This window comes from Stegodyphus dumicola, chromosome 8, assembly GCF_044657685.1.
Source record: "Stegodyphus dumicola isolate Sdum_Otavi_A_Nest chromosome 8, ASM4465768v1".
Classification (NCBI taxonomy): domain Eukaryota; kingdom Metazoa; phylum Arthropoda; class Arachnida; order Araneae; family Eresidae; genus Stegodyphus; species Stegodyphus dumicola.
The window spans coordinates 44,944,776-44,959,127 of NC_140775.1; the positions used below are offsets into that span (position 1 = coordinate 44,944,776).

The following is a 14,352-nucleotide window of genomic DNA, read 5'->3' on the forward strand; positions in this document are numbered from 1 at the left end:
CTGCATTCGTACAGCTATGTATATTACTCGAAAGCCGCATGGAGAACGACTATTTATGCCAACAGAACGTTTCTATATTCTTTTCAACAGCATCCTAACGCGTCATATAGGCATACACCTTCCATCACCAAATTTACTTATTTCGGTCTCTTTTACTTGCCTTTACATTTTGGCGACATATTTTTTAATCACCTTGCACACTGAACTTTGCTGCTTAAAGCTGAAGCTGAATGAAACTCCACGAGTTCCACCACGAAGATTGTTACCGCTTTTGAGGTGACTAAAGGATTAATTTAACCACAACTAATCCAGTTATTTTTAAAAGAAAACTACCTGATGTGCATAAATATTGTAAAAAAAAATGGTATATTTAGAAGTACGAAAGCGGAATGAAAATTTTTTCGGAATGATAAAATTATAAATTTGACTCAAGTAATACATTATGTTTTTATATAACCCCCTTAAAATTCAATACACTTAATCAAAGTTCCATCAAATACTTTGATTACTCCTAAAAGAGACGTTCCACATTAGCCATGTAGAGCTTCAATCGCCCGTTGATTTTGATAAAAATCCCTTTCAGAATAGTTTGAGTTTTCAGAACAAGGGAGCCTGAGGAAGCCAAGACTACAAAAACAGTGAATGGAAGTATTATATTTGACAATTTTTGAGCAGTAGCGTTTTTGATGAGCAAAGAGATTATCGTGGGCCTTTCTGTTAATCACCACTGAAGGACGGAACTTTTTATTTGACCAGTTTTACATATTTTTCCTAAGTTCCGCTTTCATTTTCCCCAAAATGGTTGCATACTGGTTAATGACAGTTTTTCATTTTTTAAGGTAATGAGTAAAATTCCTTTAGAATTCTGAAAATTGACACTATTACCTTTCCAATCGATTGAAATGGGTTTGAGATTTCAAAACCGACTCACTATCTCCCTTCTGCTGTTTTACTTACAAATTCATTGTTTTGGTGAGTAGTGATGAATCCACTTCAGTAGGTTGTCTCTTGAAATTTGATGGATTCCACTGAGAAACTTCCAAACAATTTATAGAGATTCAAGGTCGAATGCGCTTTTGCTCAGAATTCAGAAATGTAGAACATATCTTAAAGAAAACATTTTCAGTCCATTTTTAATGAAAGATGCGAATTAATCACGCATAAGAATTGCTAATTTACAGCTGACAGGGAGACAAGTATATTTTTACTCAAACGTTTACATTTTATGACTTAAGCCAAAGCAGAAAATCTTTGAGAGAAAGTAGAAACCTTAAAATCTTAGAGTCAAACGTACATCCAATTACTTTCTTCATTAGGTTAGGATACTCTGTGGGCCCAAGAAAAAAACATCTACCGATATCTTGTTTGTGGTGAATTTAGCTTTTGTGAAAATGGGAATCAGTGTGGAGATCAACAAATTTAATAACATTCACATGTGGAAATGAAACACATATGCTATGAAATCTATTTCCTTTGTACTGTCGGCGAAATCAAATTGGACACAACCCAGACGGGATTCTCAGTAGCAAAAGTTCGAAAGTACCTATCTGGCGCATGTTACAGTCTTGGTAAATGATCAAAGAGGTGGTCTTTCGGCTTTTCTATACTTCTGCCTTTTGCCAAATTAAGAAAAGGTAAAAGGTTTGATAGATTTCCTTTCTGAGCCACACACGAGGCTTTATTTTCGTTCAGCGACAAAAAGTCCAAACACGATTTTCGCTTTATGAACAAGCGCCAGAAAAACTTTCAGATTTTTTTAAATATATAGAAAGAAATTAAAAGTTCACAATAAAGTATGATTTAAATATTGAAGCTGGGGACATAAGTTTAAACCCAGTTTGGAGGATGCACTACGTGCCCCCCGAATTGATTGGCAGAGGAAAACGTGAGAGTAGGAAAATCAAGCTTATTATCGTATCATATTTCAAACCACCGACAAAAGCCGATGCCGAACCCCTCCCAAAAAACCGCACTTTTGAACATCGAGAAGGACAAGTATACCATACTTTGTTGATACGATGATGGCTTAATTTTCCCTTTAGATTTAAATGATGATGAAATCCTTTTTTTTCTTCCACTTCCCTAAGTTCCACATTTCTTACCTCACTCCACCTCAAATTCCAACGCTTTACATCCACACGTCTTATATATAAAAGCCATTGAAGTCTTCCACTGTACTAGATGTCATTTCGGCTCAGGGAAATAAAGCTATAAAGTACATACATTATTTCCGCTTCATATAGTAGGAGCATTTTTTTTTTATAGTTTCTATATATTTCTTTTTATAGTTACTATATGTTGGTGCTGTATCACAGGAGAGATCTGCCTTTGAATAGCGTTATAAAACCGTATATTTGTATATTGTACTAATTGTATTTGTATAGACTTAGCCTATCATTAGTTCATCTATTTGATACATGCGAGTATTTAATTGCAGTATAGAACTGAAATAAGTATTTTCTATTTAAAAATTCATGCTAAAATAAACAACTGCTTTTCTGTTTTCCAAGTAAATTTAATTTACGTTTTAAACGCTTCTATTATTCATGATTGTGAAAAAAAAACACAGAGAAGATTTCATTAATAGAAAACAAAAACAGTGCTTTCTCGTAAATATACAGTATAAAAAGTATTATTTAAGCACATGTAGAATGTATTAGTAAAAATGTTACTGAGGAATAAAACTCTGAATTTTTTTCTTACTGACCCACATTCTTATTGATTTTCAAATGGAAATTTTTTTTTCTTCTACATATTATGGGTGAAAAAAATTGCCCTGGAAGGAAAGAATCAAATTAGTTTTGAAAAATAAATATTAGAAGACTCTTTATTTCACTGGATATTTATTTTAGATGGAATTCCCGAAAGTGAAATAAATATCCAAATACTTTTTATCCCAGTTTTTCTTGGATGTTGGATGTTTTTGCAAACATTCAAAGTTTAACGGCGCTGGAGAATGAATGTGTTTTTATTTAATACCGTCGTATCTGTAAAGACGGTGTTATTTATTTTATGATGAAAGATCAAAAAACATATACGTAGAAGGAAAAATCATCGAGAGTTTTATTTGAAGCCTGAAGCCTTTATAAGAAAGAAAGAAAACATTTTAAGAATACATTTCTTAATATTTCTCTCTCTCTCTCTTTTCTATTGTATATTGTTATTAATTTAGAAGAAACGAATCTTTAGCTAACTTGTAACAATTAAGATAAATATATATCTACTTCTGGCTTTATGAAGCGGAGGGCCCATGCACTTAAAGGAGATCTCATGTTAACACACAAAATATGTTTACGATAATTTTAACATTAGTTAATGATTTAGGATCCTTTGGAGCTAAACGACCCTCGCTATTGCAGCATGCGCAATCCCATACATATACCGTTGGGCTTATTAACATGAGTTATGTTAGATTATTTGGATAAGGCAAATCACATGAGGGCTATTTGCCTGCAAGGAGGAATGCCTTCGTGAAGAACTTTCTAAGATTTCCACACGGATGAAACTGCCACAGTGACTACTTTTACACACTCTTTCCACAGCGACTACCTTTCAGCTGTACTTATTAATATAAGGGATTTTCCTTGATTGCAGTTGTGACAAGAATCTTTTGCTAAAGAGATTTCAGTTGTGCCATAAGATATATGATTTAATAATTTTTCCATGCATAGATAATTCTAAACTGTGTAAGGTACGAGTATTTTATCCTTCCTTTCCGACAGTCTTCGTTGTGTAATTGAAAGCACGTCCGACGCGAAATAGGGAGGTATGCAGTTCGAATCCCGACGAGGGCAGTGCATATTTTTTACATCGCATGCATCGATAAACCTAACGACTCTACAACTGCTTAAAAATGGAATAAATACCATATGACGTTAAGCAATAGTATATAAGGTATTTCTCCCGCCTTTTTGGAGTGCCTTCGTGGTGTAGTGGTCTGCACGCTGGGCGCGTATTCCAGAGGTCCGCGGTTCGATTCCCGGCGAAGCCGTTGCATAGTTTTCATCTTGCCTGCTTCCAAAAATAACCTAATGTCTCTACAAGTCGTTTAATTAATATACTTCTTTAATTCATACACAAAGCTGTAGTTTGGAAACGAATCTTACTAAACTTAAAACTCTCGTATAGAGCATTAACAGCCTTTAATTATTTATTCTTCTGAAATTTATATATTGTCTGCTAGCTTACTAAGTGCTTGGAATGATTACTGGGAAGCAATTACAGGAATACTCTTTGAAACTTTTGTCAGAAATTTTTAGATGGTTGATAAGTGAAAAAGTACTCATTAAGCGGTGTGCCAAATTTGGAAAATATCAAATTGTCACAACTGATGTCATGGAATAAATAAGATGAGACAAAATGCAGATATGTTTTTAGCCAAAATCTCACGAATGATGGTAAACCTAGGATTCAGAGAATTATGGTTAAAAAGTAACCAACCGCATCATTTATGGTTTGGCTTCACATGAAGTACTTTCAGACTCAGATTGTTCCATCGAAGAAAGATGCAATAGTAAGATTTCATCTATCGGACATGGATTCTTACGTAAAATTCATTAGCTTCTTGAAGACAAGAGCATTATTTTGATTTTTAAGTTCAATGTTCATTTCTTTTCTTAGCTTTCAGAAAGGTTGCCGAATTCTCCCTGGCTTTCTACCATTTCGTTTCACAGTCATGCAGGAATATAAAAGAGTCTCAATATTTTCATAGAGGAATATGAAAGGATCTCATTGTATGGAAGCAGATTTCTCAAATTCATGAAATTAGTATAACTGGTATTTGTAAAAATATTTTTTAATTTTCCAGTTTGTAATTATACAGAGCAGTTCGCACATTACGATTTTGATGTAATCAGCCTCATTTATAAATTGTATTATTATATTACAGTTTTGGTCTTCTCAGGTAGCATAAACTACAGCAAAAATCTAAGAGACAAGTGGCGTTAGTGGTTAGACAAGTGGGATCCTTTTGTTAGCTCAAATAAAGTTTAAAAGACGCCACCAACTCGTGCTTACAGAAACTAACAGTTTTGGCTTAAATCGAAGATAATGGATGGACTAAAACTAATGAAAATAAGTTTAGCCTAACGGCTTCATTGTTGTGTTGGAATAACGCGCAAGCTAGCTCTGATTTACGGTCGGCGCAACAAGCCTAAAATGCGAGACTAACTCAACGTCGCAGAATATTATTTGCAAGAGAATCAATTTAGCAACGTGTAGCCTTCAAGCAGGCAGAACACACTCTGAATCTACTTTCTAAAAATTCAAGAATTCCTTTAAATAGTTTCTTCTTTCTACCTCATTTGAATACCGCGCAATGTATAAATTTACATTCTGGCAGGAAAATGGAAATGAGATTGATAGGAAAGAATATTAAAATAAAATAACTGCTCGGAAACTTAAATGATGAATTATAATATTGCTTATCTGTATTAACTAGCGGCAGAAGAATTCGAAACAATAAATTAATATAATTACTGAAATTAACACTATTTAGCCCATAAAAGTGGAACTTCCAATGAAACCAGTGTGTTTGACAAAGCAAATTAGATCAAATTAATGTCATAATAAATTATGCAACTAAGCAGCAATGATGACTGATACTCAGGAGCCTGAGGCCTTCTCTCCCTTAGTTGTATAGAGACAAAACAGTTGAATATTTGTTTACTATTATATCGAAGACAAGTATGTAGTGATTTCGATATTGGTATCTATAGCCATTTGAAATATTTTATCGTGGCCTTTGAAATTAAATAATTCAATTCTTTAACGTTTGTCTCACGTTAACGTACTGCATCCTCACTTCAACCCGTAACATTTACCGACTATGCATTACTATTTATTTTATAATACCAACGCTCTGGCTTTTCCGAAGAGAACAAATTTTAATATTGAAAAGAATTCCAATTTATCAATTTTTCTTTTAGTTGTATATGTAATTACTGCAATACCGGACCAAATATACATTACCGTATTCGGTATTTTTGCTAAACGCTGTACCAGAATACCGATCTTAATATTAAGAAGTTTTAAAAAAGGTACAAAAACACAGTTATGAGTTTGCCATATTTTATTAGTTTTATGCAAAAAATGCGTAAACTATAAAAATATAAACAAGTTTGTTATGTACAAATGTAAAATAAAGGAACAACTGTTAAAATCAAATATTATTAATAAGAGCAATAAAACAATACTTTATTACATTAGAAACAAAAAATGTAATATAAAATGCAAGCCATTACAGTATTACGATACAACAAATGGAAAAAAACATATAGTATTACAATTCAGAAGAGTAAATATTGTTATATAGATGCTTACTACACGTGAGAGGATGGAATAAACACAAAAAAAATATACAACTTATCTTTTTTAGATAATGTTATATCTTAAATTCATATATGTTACATGTTAAATATGAACCTACTTGCCGTGAAAGGTTTCTACTTCCTCTTAGGGAGGAAACTAAACTCTTAAGAATTTGCCAACTACCAAACTTTTAGTGATTGTATATTGAAACGTGTAAAGCATTTTTGCGTTGTGAAAAAAATGCATCCCGGGACCGCGCCATGAGAGGATCGAAAACATAAGAAAAACATATACAAGATATATAGGAAAACATATTAAATATATAAAGAAAACATACTGTAATAGGTTTCCAGATTAAATATCAGTTTATTCAATTACATCACAATAAGAAAAATCTTAACCTCATCTGAGAGTCTAAGGAGAAGTCATCAATTTATCATTTACTTTTTTTTTTCATTTAAATTCATATAAAAAAAACTTAAGGTTTGTCTGGTAATTTAAAAAATGGGAAAGGGAAACAATTGATAGCCTGAGAATTAATTTTAAGATTCGACGTTGTTTTTACATTCTAAGGACCCTTTTTTTTTTGAAAAAAACTTACTTAAAAGTTCAAACACAAAAAAAAAATAAAACTTAACTTGGTTGGACATCTTGAAGTGGAGGACTCGTATCTTAATAAGCGTTGACGTCGGCCGGGCTCATCTTTACACTGGTTCTCATAATGTCGACGCCACTTCACCACTGTAGAACAGAAACAGCAGCACTGCTGCCCAGGACGTCTATCCGCTTGGTCCTGAAAGTCCTAAGTCAACACGCAGGTAACTCGTTCAAATTTCGCCTCTTTACCAGAACGCGGCAAGGGAGCGTGTTTGCAGCTTCCGCCAGAAACGTTTTTTCTAGGCAATTACGGCTCGCCTGTTCTTACTCATCCCAAAAGCAAGCTTTACGAGTAACGTCCCAAGTAAGTTCCACACGCCAGTCAGTAAGTGAGTGTGCCTCTTAACCAAAACGCGGCCAGGGAGCATATTTCCCGCTCCCCGCCGGAAAACATCTCTCTTCGTAATTACATTTTGTCTCTCACTTTCCAACAAGTTTTTAGAGTAACGTTCTAACGTTCTAAACGGCGAATTATATATGCTGTTCAAAACGTCATCAAAACAGTAATTTCGTCTTTCAAAAAAATCTGTAATTTGTGATTTCTTTGGTTTAGTCTTATCACTTTAAATGAGTTAAAATTTGTCTCTGAGTCTTTCCTTTTCAATAAATTAATGTTATGTTGTGTTTTTAAATGTGTGTGTAGTCTGCTTGTACTTCCTCCAAAAACTTTAAAAATCCTTGAACATGTTCTGCCTCTTGCCATCATATTTATTTCATCATATAAAATAGTAAAACTAAGAGAAGTATGATAAGTACTTTACGTTCGTTGACGACATTATTATTCATTATGGATAAATAAAACTCAAAGAATACATGTTTTCTGAACAAGAAACTCATCAATTAAAATATTTAAACATTTAAAACACTACACACACTTTTTCTACGATCATCGTTGAACTGTGCAGTTCTGACTATACGGCTTCTGAACAGTACTGCTTTATGCTTAGCGAATGTAGAAATCAAGCTTTGAATGTTAGCTTAGCATTATTTAGGAGAAACGGTGTGGTGTAGAATATTGTCGAAAACTTCATAATTTGCAGCTCTATTCCTAATGGCCGTAACCTCCTCATGTTCAAAATGATCAGGATCTTTTAGATAATCAAAAAATGCCTTTAAATTCTTTTTAATTCAGCAAAAACAGTTTGATGGCAATCAAGGATTTTCGCAGTAAGCATAAAATATTTTATTGTATTCTCTTCCTCATCCAATTTTATTCTTAATAATGCATTTGCAACCTCGTTTTCTTTTCCCGAAGTATGTTTAATGATTAAGTTGAATTCTTGAAGTTTAAGGTCTTATGGATCCTGAGTACAAACGACCCACAGCTACATGATCGGAATTATGAGCCAGCCGCTGGGTAAAAACCCTTACCCAAGATTTTTCACGACAAGAAATATGATATTTTGTTGTCCATTTTTAACATGGACGTGCAAGTTCTACTTTATCTGTACACGTGCAATGCTTGTCTTGAGTGGCAATAAATTTTGCTGTTACCACGCAGAAAAATCTACACCATGTGAAGTACTTGCGAAAACCTTCTTCCGATAGGAAACTACATATATCCCCAGTGCCTAGCAGTGCATCTTCAGGAATATTATTTAGCAATAGCTGCACTACTGGCAATGCCAAATTTTAACAACTACAATATTTAATTGAATTTTAGAGAGATTTTCTTGCCTACGGGGTAACAGACTCTCTTGAGTACCTTTGCTTAGTTAAAATTTTTTTATTACTTCCTTCCTGTTTTCTCTTTTATTCTTCATTCTAGCGGTTATCACTTGAGGTCAAATCTTTTTGCTTATTTCCAAAATGCTTATTTTGCCCAACGTATGGCCTTCGCTGTGGTGCAGGTTTAAAACTCTACCATTTATCCTCTTGCCATATCCTGCCATACCTGTCTTTTCTTCCACACTCCTGCTTTCGAATTTCACGACAGAGAGCCAAGATAAAATAGATTCTCAAGTCTCGTTGGATAAGAAGAAATCTTGTATCCGAGACAGCAATCTTGTATCCGAGAATAATTTGTATTATTTCATCGTCAGGCCTTTTGACGTACAACTAATTAAAAATTTGCCTTTTCCGCAAAATAAAATTAGTCAGTTCGTCGACTTTAAATTGATACCTGCTAAAACGTTCTGCCTGTAGCTTAGTCTAAGCTTGTCTTTTACAGAGGGGAATGCTTTGACGAGTGAAGTTTTTAAAATTTCAAATTTATAGGTGTCGCTCCCTGGCTCATCAAACAAATTTGCCTATGCACTTATCCAACTAGAAGCCTGTTATTTTAAAACGTCAGTTGCTATTCACGCCTCTGACACTTGATATTGTACAAAATGCGAATTTAACTGTTCAAGAAAGTTATTTACTGAGGTTTTGCCAGCGAAAGTCACTGTGGTTTCCGTAGGTCTTTGCATAATATTCACAATAACTCCAAATCTCTCCATGCGACTAATTGGTGCCACTGGGCTTGCAATGTCGAGGGGGCCACACTATATGTAGGATTTTCTTGAGCCACTTTCTTTACTGATGATCGGGCGCCAGTGCAGGGTCTCACTGTCTTAGGTAGCATATATTAAGTTAAGATACTTGAATAGATGTAAGGGACTTATTGCTATGTCTAGTTAAACACACAGAAACATAAGAGGGGTGTATGAGACCCTTTCATTCAGAACTCAATTAGTTGAACAGAAGGAAGGCACTTCTTGTGCTCATATAAACTACTCAGTATTTAGGGCGTAACTCAAAAGTAAGCACTTTTAAATTAAGAAAAAGCTAAGTCTTAAGTCAGCCCAACAGCTTCACGGAAATGATTAGCTCGCGAGTTGGATCAAATCTATACGGGCGTGACAAGCCGGTATAGGACTGAGCAACGCCGAAGACAGAGTGTTATCGTAGAATTTCAACTAGTAATGTAAGTTCAGCAGGCGGAACACGTTCTCTCTAAGCAGTCTAACATCTCCTTTTAAATGCTATCATCATTCAAAGACGCACGAAGTAAAATTAACTTTCTGGCAGTAAAATGGAAAGGGAGAAATGAGAGTAAAGGCGCGTAACATAAAATAAGTGGTTATTTAAAATAAATAAATATCTTACACACTGAAAGGCCAAAATTGAAACACAGGGAACTAGCATGTTTGGATATCATTAAAAGAAAACAGCTATATGCGACGTCACGTTTATTCATTAACATAGCTGTAAAATATGTAATTATATAGTTCGTTTTATTTGAACTGTCTCTCAATTTGAAATATAAGATTAACTTAAGCAGCCTAACAATATTAACTGCGCATTGTAACCGGTCAGCTGAGTCTATATTCTGATTAGGTAAGCCGATGTAAAATTTTGATATAACAAGGTTAATACAAAATAATAAGGCTTGGAAATCATTGGTGCAACGAGAAACACCTTCAGTTAGCAGTTGGGATCTTCGTATTAAATTGCGGCGACTGTGCAGCACATTAAGTTCTTCGCTCTAAAAAATTCTGTTAGTCCCTATAGTATATTTAATGAACATTATTTATACATTCTACTTAAAAGCGTATGTGACTGGGAGGATTATTTAAATTAAGAATTTTTAATAAAATCTGGGCTGCTTTTATTACATAATACGCAATTTTTATATTCTTCATTATTATTACTAGTTCTTATATTTACATTTTTGTTCATACCACGCATCATTTTATTGTTTTCGTCATATCATGCAGAAGATAAGTGTTCATTAGTTTATATAAAATAAATCATCAAAACATTTTGGGCTGATAAATTGAATGGTTCTGATAAACAAACATAACGACAGTGCTTTAAAATTTTATATCAGTTTATTAAAACATGAAAGTCTTGAAAATCAGATTTTTACAGCAATAGTTTTTGAAGCAGAAATTCAAAATATTTTTTATTTGAATTTTTTGGTTTGTTTTTGGTCGCTCAGTAATCTTGTTTTAATGGAAGAATTTAAAATTTAGTTAAAGTTTAATTAATATAATAGACAATTAAATCTTATGCTTTGTTACAGACTGAAATAGTTTGGTTTAGTTTATTTAATTATGACAAAGAATTCGAGGGCTATCTGCCTAAGAGAAGTGACGCCTTCATGGAGGACTTTCTAAGCGAAAACTGGTTCATATACACATTACTCCTGGGGAAAGGCAGTCAGCTTGTTCACCGAGATTAGCATCCGGACCGAATTACCAGTATTCAGTGAATTTACCGCTTGGTCGCCGGTGGGCAAAGATTGAAAAAGAGTGTGTGATGCAACTTTAAACATTTTTCAGAAACGAACTGTTAGAATAATTTATCCAGTCAATTTGAAATATAACTGGTCTAAATTAAATTGCTTTCTTTCCAAAGCTTGAATAATTTACATAGCTTCATGAAGGCAAAAGTTATTCTATCTCTGAATTTAGCAGATATTTATATGCTAAATAAGGATGTAGGTGCTGCATGACGTATGTAGATTATTGAAAACACAGCACCAGGAGATCTTTCTAAAGATTCTTGTAATGAGCTCTTACTTTCTCTCTTTATGTTTACACAGCGTCCCTTCTAGTACAGCGCTGGTAAGAACATCTCCAACGGTAAGCAAGAGGGGATGAAAACAATGAAATTGTAGCTCCTTTAACACTGCAATAGCGACATTCTACGATATTGACATAGCGCTTAGAAAATATACTTGACTTAACAACAATAGGAGCTGTCTTAAGCAGAAACTATGTTTGTATTTCTTCATTTATTTTCGTTCTTTTTATTTTATCTGTAAAGTTGTCTTTATGGTCAAAATTTTTACTTGCGACAGAAATGTATTTGGTTCAAATGTCAGTAAAAAATGTAAAAGGACGGAAATGTTTCGAGTTGATTTTACTTCACAATGCGCTTAATTTATTTTAGCTTTTATTGTTACTCCTTCATCTTACTGAAAATAGAAAAACTTCCTTAATCTATTTTTCTAGTGCTTCCCAGAAGCAAGGGAAAACTTTCAACATTATTTTGATTCACAGGTATATTTCAGCGCCTTTCCCTTCTTTACAAAACCTGATTTATCACTTTTTCTTTATCCTCACAAGATTTACTGTTATTGAAGAAACGTTTTACCTGGAAGTTCCGCATGCATATACTCAGTAAATCTGAAAGTTTTAAGCTGAAATGATAAAAGAGATAATTTGAAAACAAAATGGTGTAAAAATGTTTAATCTTTAACATTCTTGGCATATGAATAGAATTCCCAAATTCCTTCACATTTAAATATTTCGTTTTCTTGTTACTTTTTCTGACTTCCTGTAATGCTATCAAAACGGTGTTCTTTAGTGCAAGATTTCTATCACAAAACAGAAAATTATTCGTAGATGTCAAATCTGACGAATAAAACTGACTGATCAAGGTTGTATTTTTATTTACATTCACAAGCTTTATGATAAGTGTTCTTTTGCAAGAATAGGCATTAAGAATGTGCTACTCGATCAAAGCTTTTTTTCCGCAATCAAGTAATAATTTTTTATTAGCCGACGAATTCTTTCATAAGGCTGGAATTGCTAGAAAAGGAAATTTTTTGATTTTTTCTTAACAAAAAGAAGTTGTGGGAAAGAAGCAGTTTGTTTCTTACCCATGCAGATGACTGACAATTTGCCACTGTAAAGTGAACACTAACTTTTGCCACTAATGATGTTTTGTTTAAAACTGTCTACCATTTCAGTCAAAACCCTCTTGTTTTTTCTTTCGCTTTTGAACTCTTAAAGCAGATATAGATTCCGTAAGATGCAACAGAAAAGTACATTTAGATAACTTTCTGAAGGGAAATGATTATTTAAAGAAAGGGAAGTAAGAAGACTATGCTATTAGTGGTAAGTTTTCTCAGTCTGGAAAGACTAACAACAACAGTCCCGAAACTACGCAGACCATCCATACTTAACCCACAGCCCATCAGCAACATATGGCCCGGCGATATATGCTACCCAAAACAGAAGTTATTTAGAGTTAAATAAAAATTGGGGGAAGGAAAAGTCATCTGCGCTGTAGAAAAGTTTCGGATTTCTCAATAGCATGTTAAAATTCAAGTTTTACACGTTTTGTAAAGGATTAATTTTATGAAGACTCTTATACAACTATTCCCCCCGGGGGGGGGGTCGTAGACAATCCGTACTTATCCTACAGCTCATGAGCAACATATGGCCCTGTGACATATGCTACCCAAAGCAGAAGTTATTTAGAGTTCTTGTAAATAACAACTGGGGAAAGGAAAAGTCATCTGCGCCGTAGAAAAGTTTCGGATTTCTGAATAGCATGTTAAAATTCAAGTTTTACGCGTGTTGTCAAGCTTTAACATTATGAAGCCTCTTATGCAACTATCCCTCTCCGGGGGGTCGTAGACCAATGCTTACTTATCCTACAGCCCATGAGCAACATATGGCCCAGCGACATATGCGACCCAAAACAGAAGTTATTTAGCGTTTTTGTAAATAAAAAATTGGAGCTTTATTTACGTGTTGTAAAGCTTTAATTTTATGAAGCCTCTTATACAACTATGCCCTTCGCGGGTTGACGTAGAGAACTCTGCGAAGCTACTAGCTAGGATCTATACCTAGGCAGTCTCGGCCACGGGGGTATACAAATCATGAACCTAGTGGTTTTGGAGGCTCCGGAAAGGTCCCTTATTGGCCAGCCCGGGGTCTAGCAAGTCCTACAGCAAATAGAACAGAGAATGGCGGAAAGAGGAATGCCCGATTTATTATTATTATACAACTAATTATGCACCATTGTCGATAGACGATCATAAATAGATGATCCGAACTAAACTTGAAATTCTCATGAACGTACTGTTTTAGTCAGGTTCCGCTTTGATCCATACGGCAGTTAGCAGTTCAGGCTGTTTTATCATTGGGCCGGTGTTCCAATCCCGGAGAAGCCTCTGATGTTTGTAAGTGTATAGAGTCTGTGTTGCGAGGGGTCTTGAAATATTAGCGAGCTGAAAATCCTTCAAAGTCGTTTGATGATAGGGGAAAATGGGAGAAAGACCTTCAGATCCATCATCCGAGGTGTTCTTCCTACTAAAATTGATTTGGAACTGTACATCAAATGCGGTGGAACTATTCCTGTAAAACAACTGCTGAAGTTATGGTACCACTTCTCCTTCCTGTTATAACTGTCGACTAATAACTAATTTATTGCTTAATAATTAATTTCTCCTGATGAGTAAGATAGAACAAAGAGTTGAGTTGAAATTTTATATTTTGTAGTTAAATACTCCGTTGAATCACGACGATTAACCATTTGAACCTTTGCAAATATTCTGCTTAAACAATTTTTGTGCACACACTGTATATTACCTTGTACTGTTATTTATATTTCATTTTCTATGCACTACTACTTAGCGTCATTTTCAAGTCTGTCCGTATTATA

General features: G+C 34.2%; 1 protein-coding gene across 1 annotated transcript in view; it reads right to left on the reverse strand.

Moving 5' to 3' along the window:
• Positions 1 to 14,352, reverse strand: part of LOC118197468 (nephrin-like) — a 584,671-nt gene that overhangs the window by 43,328 nt on the left and 526,991 nt on the right. The window lies entirely within an intron of this gene.